We start from the raw sequence: 12,296 nt of genomic DNA, 5'->3' as shown, positions 1-12,296 counted from the left end.
GAGAAGAACATAATCCGTAGAAAATGTAGAATAAATCCATAGTTTTAGTTCATTGTTGGCTTTCAGAAGAGCCCTTAAAACTTATCTGTTTGGCCTGGTCTTCCAGGGTTTTTAAACTGTTTAAAATGTTTTAGTGCTTAACTAGCTTAACCCATGCAGAGCATCTGTGTGCTAGTACTTGATTGCGCCCCTCACCTCCTGCCACAGCCCCCCTCACCTCAGAGATCTCTCCACCCTTACCTGAGTGGTGGGCACCAGCAGGCTTCCAAGTAGGGATGGATCCCAGCCCAAGGGCTATAAAACCTGCAAGGGCTGTTCCTCAGCTTGCCTACTTTCCTTAAATGATCCCCCAGTCAGACACCAAAATACCACCCACACTCTTCAGCAAAGTGACCAGAAAAAGTGACAACCTTAATCACAAATTCAGTGATAAGTAGGTGAAAAAAGGCCATGCCACAGCCAAAAGGTGACCAGCCAATCATCACTGACATGGGATAGGAGAGATCGGTGCTTTGCTCTCAGAGCAACTGAGGGCACTTGAAGGGAGCTGGCTACTTATGCAGCTTCTCCCTGGCTTTCATTGGATGACCCAAGGCACATGATAGGGGAGTCAAGATGGCAGCCCCCATGTCTGCCTCAAAGGGGCAGGAGCAAAATCCCACCCCCTGCAGAAGCTGCATACGGCGACAGGGAGTGGTCTTACCACCAGTTGCACCATTACTTCCTCTGACACAACCTGTTGGGCCTACTCCTGCTAGTCCACACATTCCAACTCCAGTACTTGATGATGCTACCCCTAGGGCACCTGTCTTTGGGTGCCCCATCTTCTCATCCTGAAGACCCGGCGCCAAACTCAGACACCAAATACACAGGTTACGGAGGTACCATCTGAACCATCACCAGATGAGGTGTTTAAGAAGTTCTCCGATTCTCCAAAGGAGGGACATAAGTACTATCACATTCTGATCTCTGATATGGCCAAAGCATTGGGCATTACTCAAACAAGTTATGGAAGACATTCAGGATTCTGTATAAGTTTTTGCAAACTGCAAAAAACTCCTAACCCCCTGCCTTGCCCATGTTACCACTTCTACTGCAGACTTCTAAACAGGCTTGGAAGAAACCATCTTCTTGGAAGCACCCACTTCCAGACATCTGAAAAATATGTATAAAGTGCAGGAAGAAGGCTACAAATATCTATTCAAACACCCACAACCCAACTCTCTAGTTGTTAATTATTCCTCTTCCTCTCACTCAGGCAGGAAACACACAACTCCCTTTTGACAAGGAGGGTTTGACTCGACCAGCATGCTGGCTATGTGCATTGCCAGTTATACAGCATGCATGCCACATTATCAGCACTCCCTATGGAAGGATCTTGCCAAAATGAATCCAGAGGACATGGTAGCCACAGCTAGGGAACTTCAAGTAAAATCCACAGACATAACTAGGCAACAGATTAGCACGGCCCGTCACCTGATGGATTGTGAATCAAAGAATATGATGGGTGCTGTTGCTTTATGCCGCCAAGCCTGGCTGCGTTCTTCCACCCTGCAATAGGAAACTAGGGAGAAAATAGAGGGCCTTCCCTTTTGAGGGTGAAGGCCTCTTCACCAATGAGACTGATGACACTCTAGAAAAGCTAAAGAAATTTAAGCTCACTACAAAATCATTTGGCATGCTGACCAACCAAACTGGATTCCAAACCAAAACCGAAACCGACTTATATGCAGGGCACTTCCTATGGTAAATATAAACCGCAGTACAAAGCCACTGACAAACAAAACTTCAAAAAATCTTCTAGGCTGTCTAGACCCTTCCAGTTGAGAGGGTGACCCAACATTCAACATCCCAAGCAGGGCAGGAATTCACAATAGAACCTTTGATGCCTTGGACCATTCTCCCCTAATCCCCAAGATAGTGGATCACCTGCCAGATTGGAACCTAATAACGACGGACAAATGATTTCTCTTGATAGTTTAAAAGGGGTATGCCATACAGTTCTATACTCTTCCCTGGTTTATGGGAATAAGGTCCACTGCTCCAACCCCCACCCTTTTGGAGGAGGTCATTTTACTTCTACAGAGTGATGCGATAGAACCCGTCTTGCCATCTCACCACCTGGACAGGTTCTATTCCAGATACTTCCAAATTCCAAAGAAGGATGGTGAAATCTGGCCCATCTTGGATTAAGGACATTCAACAAATTTCTACGAACAACCAAATTCTGCATGATCTCAATTGCATCCATAATCTAGCTTTTGATAAGAGACAGGTGGTTTGACCTAAAGGATGCTTATTTTCATATCCAAATATATCCCACACACAGGAAATATCTTCTCTTTATGGTTGGCCCTCAAGTTTACCAGTACAAAGTCCTATCTTTTGTGATCTCCACTGACCCAAGAGTATTTACGAAGGTGATGACGGTAGTAATAGCTCATCTCCGTCGCCTTGGGATGGGAGTATACTCGTACTTAGACAATTGGCCTTTGACAGCCCAATCAAATGGTACAAACTGGAGCAGGACATTTGCTCATGCTCACCCTCGAAGATTTGGGCATACATGTCAATTACAACAAATCCAAAATGACTCCTTCTAAGTCTATCCTATTCATAGGAGCTTTGCTGAATGTAGACAGCCAAACAGTTTTTCTCCCAGAGGAGAAGATCGTCAAACTGAGCCACTATGTGAATTTAGCTCTAGTGTCTCCAGTGAGAACAGCATACCAGATATAAGTTCTTTTAGGTCTAATGGCCTCTTGTACTTTCACAGTCACCCATGTGAAACTTCGCATGTGCCATCCGCAACTCTGGTTCTTGAGGAACTTCAATCTCCTATACGGCTCATCAATGCAGATTATGCATCTACCACAATATACAAGATTCCCTCCTGTGGTGGTCCCTTTGGAAACATCTGGATCACGGGACTCTATTTCAACCATGTTTCTCACACGTGATCGTGACATCGGATGCTTCCAGTGAAGGCTGGGGAGTACATTGCCTGACTTACTGCATCAACGGATCTTGGACAAAAGCTCAGAAACAATTACACATAAATGTGCTAGAACTGTTGGCATGTTTTCTGGGAATGAAAGCCTTCAGGCCCTTGCTACAGGGGAAAGTGGTCCAACTCTTGATGGACAACACAACAACTATCACATACGTGAACAACCAGGGCAGTACTGTGTCATGTCCCTTGTGCAACCTGTGCATGTCCCTTGTACAAACTATGGGATTGGGGCATTCAACACGACATAGCAATCCACATCAAGAGAGTGGATAACATAGAAGCCAACACATTGAGTCGCACATTGCACCACTCAGATGCTCATGAGCCTATCCATGACCTACCTGTCCCCCATCTTTCACACACGAGGACTCCCAAAGATAGACTTGTACACATCAGAGGAGAATGCGAAATGTGATTTGTTCTGTTCAAGAGTGTGGGCATCAGCTCACTGGGGGATGCTTTCCTCCTCCAGTGGGACACAATATTTTATTATCTGTTCCCTCCTTTACCTCTAGCAACCTAATGGCACAGCGGGGAAATGACTTGACTAGGAAGCCAGAGATTGCCAGTTTGAATCCCCACTGGTATGTTTCCCAGACTATGGGAAACATCTATATCAGGCATAAGCAATATAGGAAGATGCTGAAAGGCATCATCTCATACTGTGCAGGAGGAGGCAGTGTTAAACCCCTCCTGTATTCTACCAAAGAAAACCACATGGCTCTGAGGTTGCCAGGAGTCAACACTGACTCAATGGTACACTTTACCTTTACCTCTGATCCCACAAATATTGAACAGAATCCTCCACCAAGGGACCGATTGCTTCCTGATCACTCAGAAATGGCCATGACAAGTGTGGTTTTCTACCATGTTGCAATTTTCCAATGGCAGGAAATGGCCTGCACCGGTGACCCCAGATCTACTCTCCATGCACCACAGTCAAGTCTTATACCCCAATGTCAAAATGCTGATATTCACTGCGTGGAAACTCATGCTACTGAACCCAGTGAATGCCTATTAGAGCAAATTTTGTTTAATGAAAAGAAACCCTCTACTAGGAAGACTTATGCAGCAAAATGGAAGTGCTTCACATCATATGCGGAAGGACATTCTTTCTCACCTACCAAGGCTACCATCTTGCAAGCGTTGGATTATCTATCTAGCCTAAAATTAGCTGAACTCTTTAATACATCCCTTAGGGTCCATCTGGTGGCTATATCTAGCTGCCATGTAGGTATAGATGACTCAACTGTCTTTTCTTACCCACTTTCCAAAAGATTTCTCAAGGGTCTGGAGAACCCTTACCCAAACGTACGTACCCTGGAAACACCATGGTTGCTCTTTCTGGTTCTGGCTAGCTTCATGAGAAGCCCTTTTGAACCTATCATTTCCATACCTATACTTGTCCATTAAAACAGCTTTTCTCATAGCTGTTACTTCTGCCCAACATGGGAGGGAATTGTGTGCTCTTTGATCCAACCCCCACACCACGTCAGGCTTCACAAAGACAAAGTAGTCATACGTACTGACTTGTCCTTTATTCAAAAAATAAATTCTACATTCCACATTAATCAGGACATTTTTTTGCCAACATTCTTTTGTGACCCACAGTCCAATTTGGACCACTCCTGCTACACCTTGGACGTTCGCAGGGTGTTGCTTTCTACCTTGACAGGACCTGTCATTTTTTGCAAGGATTCTAGACCCTTTGCATCCAATGGAAAAGACAAGAAGGGCATAAGAATCATTCACCAATGGTTATCCAACTGGATTGTGCAAGCCATTGTACAGCCTTACAAGCATCAAGGCAAAACTCCACCCAAGGGCATCAAGGCCCACTCTACATGAGCGGTAGCTTCCTCAGCCACTAAACTATCAGGTGTCTCCATGGATGATATCCAGAGAGCTGACACATGGTCTTTGGAACACCCCTTCATTAAACAATATATGCTGGACCTCCAGTCTTCCAAAGATGCACATTTTAGAAGGGCTGTCCTAAAGCTGCAGAGGTTCTTGGATGATACGGATTATCTGGACTCTTTTCAATCTGGCTTCCGCCCCGGATATGGGACTGAGACTGCCTTGGTCACTCTAGTGGATGACCTATGCCGGGAACTAGACAGGGGGAGTGCTTCCCTGTTGGTTCTGCTGGACCTCTCAGCGGCGTTCAATACCATCAACCATGGTATCCTTCTGGGCCGCCTCTCAAGTATGGGAATCAGATGTACTGTGTTGCAGTGGTTCCAGTCCTTTCTTGGAGGGAGGGTCCAGAAGGTGGTGCTGGGGGACTACTGCTCGGCTCTGTGGCCATTGGCCTGTGGGGTCCCACAGGGTTTGGTCTTATCCCCCATGCTGTTTAACATCTACATGAAACTGCTGGGAGAGGTCATCCGGGGACTTGGACTGAGTTGTCAGCAATATGCGGATGACACTCAGCTCTATCTCTCCTTGTCACCTGATCCTAGGGAGGTGGTGGATGTCCTGAATCAGGGTCTGGAGGCCGTGATGGGTTGGATGTGGGCTAATAAACTGAAATTGAATCCAGACAAGACGGAGGTAATGTTGGTCAGTAGGAGAGCCAATCGGAATAAGGAGATTTTACCGGTTCTGGATGGGGTAGCACTCCCCTTGAAGGAGCAAGTACACAGCTTGGGGGTATTACTGGACCCGGCTCTGCTTTTGGAAGCTCAGGTGGAGGCGGTGGCCAGGGGTGCCTTTGCACGGTTTCGGCTAGTGCTCCATTTGCGTCCCTTTCTCAAGAAGGCAGACCTGGCCACAGTTACCCATGCCTTAGTCACGTCAAGGCTGGATTACTGTAACGCGCTCTACGTGGGGCTGCCCTTGAAGAACATCCGGAAACTGCAGCTAGTGCAAAATGCGGCAGCTAGGGTTTCATCCAGAGCTGCCCGGTGGGAGCACATCACACCCATTTTGAAAGAGCTGCACTGGCTACCAGTTTGTTTCCGGGTCCAATTCAAGGTGCTGGTTTTTACCTTTAAAGCCCTTAACGGTTTGAGCCCGGCATACCTGAGGGACTGCTTGCTCCCAAGGGTTGCTGCCCGCTTGACAAGGTCATCTGAGGGGGTTCTGCTCCAGGTGCCGACAATGAGGGAGGCTCGATTGTCGTGCACGCGGGACAGGGCCTTCTCTGTTGCTGCCCCCAGACTCTGGAATGCTCTCCCAGCGGCTATTCACTCCTCAGTTTCCATCACAGCTTTTAGAAAAAATGTAAAATCTTGGCTTTTTGCCCAGGCATTTATTTGATTCTCTGCTGCTGCTCCTTATAATCTTTATTGCTTTTATGCTTTTTGTTTTAAATTTTTTAATCATATTTGTTTAATATTTTCCCCCACTTAATATTTTAATTGTGTCTTTTTTACCATCTTGTGTTAAAAAATTTTTTTGCTGTAAACCGCCTTGGGATTGCTTTAATGAAAGGCGGTACATAAATTTAACAATAAATAAATAAAGCAAGTTCTATCCCAGCTGAGCATAAGATAAGTCCAAGATACCCACCTCTTGTAGGAGCTTGCTAATCACTCAGTGGTGTGAATACACTGGGATCATGTCAAGGATAAACAGGTTGCTTACTTGTAACAGATGATCCTTGAGTGAACCTGGGTATTCACACATATCTCATTCTCACTCTACCTCCCCTCTTCCTTGGAGATCATGCTTTTGGCAACGTCAACATGTTACTTACCTTTTCGCTCACGAACCTTATCCAGTTCCTCTTACGATGGTTGCTGAAGTCCGGCAGTCATCCAGGAACCGAGGATGGCGACGCTCCGGCTGCCCCTTCTGACAATGTGTGCCGTGGACGGGACCAGAAGTATCGCACAAAGCTTTTAGAATCTTCCCGAATGGGCTCCTGTACAGGCATGTATCTCAGTGGTGTGAATACCTAGGATCACTCAAGGATCATCTGTTACAGGTAAACAACCTGTTTTTATACTTCTCTGTAGAAATCCTCTTTCTTCTCTCAGGTAGTCAAGCTTCCCAATCTATATAATCATCAGTGTCTTACCAACTGTCCCTTATAACCTCTTCTGTTACTGGTGGGGTGGGGGGAAGTGGTGTTCTAGAACAGGGATTCTCAATGTTGGGTTCCCAGATGTTATTGGACTTCAACTCCCATAATCCCCAGCCCCAGAGGCCTTTGGTTGTGGATTATGGGAGTTAAAGTCCAATAACATCTGGGGACCCAGCGTTGAGAATCCCTGTTCTAGAATACACATTTGAATTTATTTTATCGTTTTTATTCCTCTCAGCATTCTTTATTTCACTGCCACCATTTAAAGTCTCTGTATGAATAAACAGTATTTCAGAAGGATCTAAGTATGTAAAAGTCTTCTGCTGGGGTAATGCAGTGTTGTAGGTATGGGAGTACGTACTAAGTTACTCACAGAATCTTTGAAGATGAATAAAACAGAAGTTGATTAATTAAAAAAATCTGATGTTAGCTTCGTTCTGTACTTAAGAACCTAAGAACAGCCCTGCTGGATCAGGTCCAAAGCCTATCTATCCTGTTCCACACAGTAGCCCACCAGATGCCTCTGAGAAGCCCACAGGCAAGAGGTATGTGCATGCCCTCTTTCCTGCTGTTGATCCCCTGCAACTGGTATTGAGAGGCATCTTGCAGGGGCAGAGCCACCACTGTACGGACAAGTTCAAAGAATCTGGGCCGCTGTGCTCCGGGGCCGTGCTCAGGGGCTTCTGACGTCAGACACAGGGGGCACGGTTTCACTTGCAAATGAGGCATGTGGCCCCGTTTGCGAGCAAAACCATGCCCCCTGAGTCTGATGTCAGACGCAGGGGGTATGGCTGGAGGGGCCACTGGGGGTGGGCTTGAATTGGGGCTGCCGCTGACCTCCCTACACCACCAGCATCTTGCCTCTGAGGCTGGAGGAGGTCTACTTAGAAAGTAAACTAAGCAAACGTCAGAACGTTTGCTTTAGAAAGTAGGGTAGTTTATTTGATTAGTTTACAGGACTGTTTTGAACATCATCATATATTCTCATACACTTCAGGCATATACAACTTTTATAAGAAACTTGCTTTTTAAACTGTTTCTTTCCACAGCTCTTACAGCTGGTCTACTTTAAACATATTTTACACAGGACAATACTTAGTTCCATTTTCTCCCAACCTTTTCATTAGGCATCAGACATTTTTGCACAGTGAAGCTTCAGTTCCAACTGCCCACTGCATCAGCTGAACCCTAACGGCTTTCTAGCTGGACATTTTTAAACTGCCCCACTCTCCACTAGAGGCTTCCCAGTCTTGACTGCAAGACTTTTCTCCGTTGGACTCTTAGTGTGTGCTTTAACCCCTTCTTGCCCAGGTAGCATTCCAAACCCAAACAACCATATAGCACTATATGTTCTTTAAACCTACATAAAACCTCATCTCATCACAGTTACTGTCTGTTATAAATTCCAGTATCCCTCTCACTCTAACTGATATTCTATGACTCACTAACAGTCTTGCTTCCAAACATTCCATCCCAGTCTACCAATCTTTTTGGAGAGGTTACCCTCCTCCTCTTATTTATATAACTGCTATAAATGAAAATGAGCACATTAACACCATTTCGACCCCATATGGTCCGTTTCACCACAGGAACAGTGTCCACAGTGTCCATGCTGAAGGTCTTAATATTTGTGCAAGTGTATACAAGAGAAGGCAACCCTTATCATCTGGCTCTTATTTAGAGGCAATATGGCATGCAGTAACAACTCCTGCAGGACTGTTAGACCCACAGACAAATTGTTTCAAAGACAAATGTGCAAATGTCACATTTTGACTGGTACTGAATTTGTTACTCTAACTCAAAAGCATTTTTTAGAGGGCATAATCCTGACAAAGTTAAACACTTTTCATTTCTATTACATTCACTAACAGAGCGTTGTGTCCTTAAAGATCTCCCTTCAAAGTCAATGGGATCTTGCCTTTAATTAAGAAACGATCATTAATTTCTTATTACAAGAAATGTCCTTATTATTTAAAAACGATAATTGATTGTGTATTCATGACATCATTAAGTTTTTCTTGTTATTATTTATATGATTTAAATAGAGTATCATTTGCAAACAGCACACCCTCATGGGATTTTTATTGTTAGCGTGCCATTACATTTATTAGAGTGAGCTATTTCAATGGAAGAGTGGCACATTTTCTGCTTCTATTGGCTTACTCCCTCATAGCCACTAGATGGCAGTACATTACAACTTTAGAAAGAATTCTGTCCCATATACTAGCTTAGTAAACTAAGCTTGTTCTATCTCTACCTTGCATTGGAATCTCACAATGCAGAATCACTTGTCTTTTAATTAACTGGAATTCAGAAAACAGTTGACCATCATTCGCTTACATTAAACATCATTTATACATATAAGAGGCTAATTAACCTGTATCCCAAGATTCCAGAATGACTGGATATAAAGGGCATATCCTCTAATCTTTTGGATAAATATCTATGATGAAGAATTAGATAGATAGATAGATAGATAGATAGATAGATAGATAGATAGATAGATAGATAGATAGATAGATAGATAGAATTAGTTCTGTAATACAGAGCAATGAGTATTTTATTGGGGTGGGGCGGATTGTATACTACTGGAGATAAGAAGCAGCACTTATCCAAATGATGAGTGCTATTCATTGCTAATAAATCCTGTAAGTCCATAGATGATTATTTGCTACTGTAAAGGGCCATGTCAGTCACTAACTGGTACATCTTATTATCTGCCATATTGTATCACGGCATACCCACAGTAGTCACCTTACTACTTTGAACCAGGTGGAGTTATAATTCTCCTGGTTTATTCCACTTGAACAGATTGCAATAAAGAGCCTCCTCTTAAAATAGTAGCTTATTTATATTTAGCAGAGGAAATAGCGGAATAGAGGAACCAGAGGCTGTTGGTGGTGACTCCCTTGTATTTATTTTTAGATTGTGAATCCTTTTGGGCAGGAACCATCTTCTCATTCCTTTGCTATGTGAACTGCTTTGTGAACTTTTAAAAATAAATATTCTAAATAATACTAACAAATAATCTGGTGCTATTCCCTCTAATATCATTACTCATATAGATTCTCCCCAATAGGAGAGAAGCACGTGTTACATGCCAGCGTATTTACTTCTTCTGTTTTAGAAGCTCAAGATCAAACTACACGTTATGTTAAACCTGTGATGGGGCCTTGGTTTTTATAACTTAAAAGTGATGCGCTTGCTTTTTTAAACTTAAATTGTAGCTGCGGGAGGCCCAGTCAGGATTGGGACCACAATGTGAGAGGAGGAAGGTTTAGCCCTTTGCCCTTGCCATGGTCCCACTGGTGCCAATGCAAGCTTTCTTCCTGGGGAAACCTTGGAGATCTGATCTGGAATAGGACCACAGCAGGACCAAAGATATAAAGCTCCATCCCCACATGCCATGGTCCTGATCCTAATTGAACCCCTTCACAGCTCCTATTTAAGTTATAAAAACAAGCACATCAGCCCCAGTCACAAGCTTAATGTATAGCTTGACCCTGGTATCATATATTTCAAAATTGTTTATTTCCATAGTATTTATTGGGGAAGAGTTGCAACTGGTTTTCCTTTGCACATAATTCTCCCAGTGCCTTCCCACAACACTCTATTATCTAAACTGAATGGCCTTTGTTTTCTACAGAAAAATGAAACACAATCCTTTTCTTTTCTCCCCCCCCCCACCTACTTTCCAAAGGGAAGAATGCTTATTATGAGATCACCATGTCTGTGCATGTCCCCCATGAAATATACATTTACAGTTCAGTATAGATCAAATTAACAGCACGTGGAAGAGGGTCATAGGGGACCACAATGGGGGTGTTTTGTTTTGTTTTGTTTGCCAATTCACTATTTTGTTTGAATTTGGCAGTCACTCAAACTATAGGTGACACTCGTTTGTAACTCTTGGGTCAACAGTTGGATGCATTGCACATGGAAGGGGGTTCTAGATAAGAGTCACCATGTTAAAAGAAGTGGAGAGGTGGCTCTGTTAATTCTGCTTAGAACAACTTGCTTTGCATGAGCTTCAATGGCTGCCAACTGTAAACCCCATAAGGAAGGAATTAGCATTTGAGTCCTCTCAAGAAAAATATGGATTCAGTTCTCAGCTGTCCCTTTGACACAGACATTTTCTCTTTCTCTTTGAACAAATGCTTATCGAGTCTGTTTTATAATTCTACATCTGAAGAAGCTTATGTGACACTTTCCTATTTGCATCCCTTTGGTTTCTCTGTTTTGACTGGGGCAGCTATCATGTGTATATCACAAACCCAGAAATATCCTTAATGTTGTAATTCAGATCAAGAAAGATGGTATAATACTTTCCTAGATCAACCACTAGGAATGTGAATATAAGTTTCTGGAGGTACCATAGAAACGTAGCTAATTTTCTGTTCTCTAGAATAAAAGGTTACTTAGGAAATTGATAATTAATTGCGAGATCCTTTCCAGTTGAGCATAGCCACTCACCAAAGCATGCCAAAATACAGTTTGGTTTTGAAATATATTACATTTTCTCTCATCTCCACATCTGCTAATCTAAAGTAAGATACTTCTATGTTCCAATGCTGTTACCTGTTCTAAAATATGCAGTGTAATTCTGTGCATGTTTACTCAGCAGTAAGTCTTACTGTGTGTTGTGGAACTTATTCCCAGGCAACTATGCATAGGATTGCAGGGTTAGGGGGCTATTAAGATAGTTCTCTATTTTTAAGCATCATACTAGGAATGTGCGGTACTCTCATTACCTGCTCTCCTCACTTTTAAAGGTTCCCCAACTGAGCTTTGAATCTGTGCATGACTCACGATTCATGCACAGCCCAACATCATACTTGAGAGAACATTCGGAAGAGATTAATGTTCAAAAAATCCTGTCAGAATTGAATGGGTGTGTTCACAGATAGAAGGAAATCTGAGATTCGCCCAACCCAAGAAATGGAGGGAACTTGAAGTTGGTCCTGCAGATTCAATTTGTTAGTTGAGTTGAGTCAGAGGTACACCCCTTGTCCCTGCCTCCCAGTGAGGTCCTGGGTGCTATCCCAGTCTGTGTGTGACTGGCAAGCCTTTCCTACATCATCTGTTTCACGGCCATTGGTCCTGATAGCAGAGGAGGCTGGCTCGCCCAGAATGAAGAGCTTGAGTTCAGACATAGAACGCACCTCAGGGTGAACAGCACTAGGTTTGGCAAGCCAACTTCAAATCTTGGTTACACACTTTGGTTTGATGCCTCAAGTTACGATTCTGTCG

General features: G+C 43.6%; 1 protein-coding gene across 3 annotated transcripts in view; it reads left to right on the top strand.

The window, feature by feature from the left end:
- CNTNAP2 (contactin associated protein 2) overlaps positions 1-12,296 on the top strand; it is a 1,803,519-nt gene that overhangs the window by 1,695,320 nt on the left and 95,903 nt on the right. The window lies entirely within an intron of this gene.

Source organism: Hemicordylus capensis, chromosome 6, assembly GCF_027244095.1.
Source record: "Hemicordylus capensis ecotype Gifberg chromosome 6, rHemCap1.1.pri, whole genome shotgun sequence".
Lineage (NCBI taxonomy): Eukaryota > Metazoa > Chordata > Lepidosauria > Squamata > Cordylidae > Hemicordylus > Hemicordylus capensis.
This window is presented reverse-complemented; position numbering and strand designations above follow the sequence as displayed.